Source organism: Acanthisitta chloris, unplaced genomic scaffold (assembly GCF_000695815.1).
Source record: "Acanthisitta chloris isolate BGI_N310 unplaced genomic scaffold, ASM69581v1 scaffold31707, whole genome shotgun sequence".
Taxonomy (NCBI): Eukaryota; Metazoa; Chordata; class Aves; order Passeriformes; family Acanthisittidae; genus Acanthisitta; species Acanthisitta chloris.
In genome coordinates, this window is record NW_008684734.1 from 2,992 (window position 1) to 3,347 (window position 356).

Genomic DNA, 356 nt, shown 5'->3' on the forward strand with positions numbered 1-356 from the left:
CGGCTCCTCGTGTGGTGGCACTAATAAAGTGCTGCTATGGGCAGGCCTGGGAGCTGATTTGGGGACAGGGAAGGGCTGCAGGACCCAGCACACCCCAGACAGAGCTGCAGGACCCAACATACCCCCAGACAGAGCTGCAGGACTCAGCACACACCCAGACAGAGCTGCTGCTAACTGGTTTTATTAGAAAATCTCCAAAATAAGACAAAAAAATGGTTACACGAGAGGCAGAGCAGGCACCCCTGAGCCATCCACCCTGGAATATGTAAACGCCCCCTCCCCTGGGGGAGCCTGTGGGGGGGCCAAGGCACTTCAGTGGGGCTGGGGGGGGTGGCATTGGCCCCCTGGTCCCCTCC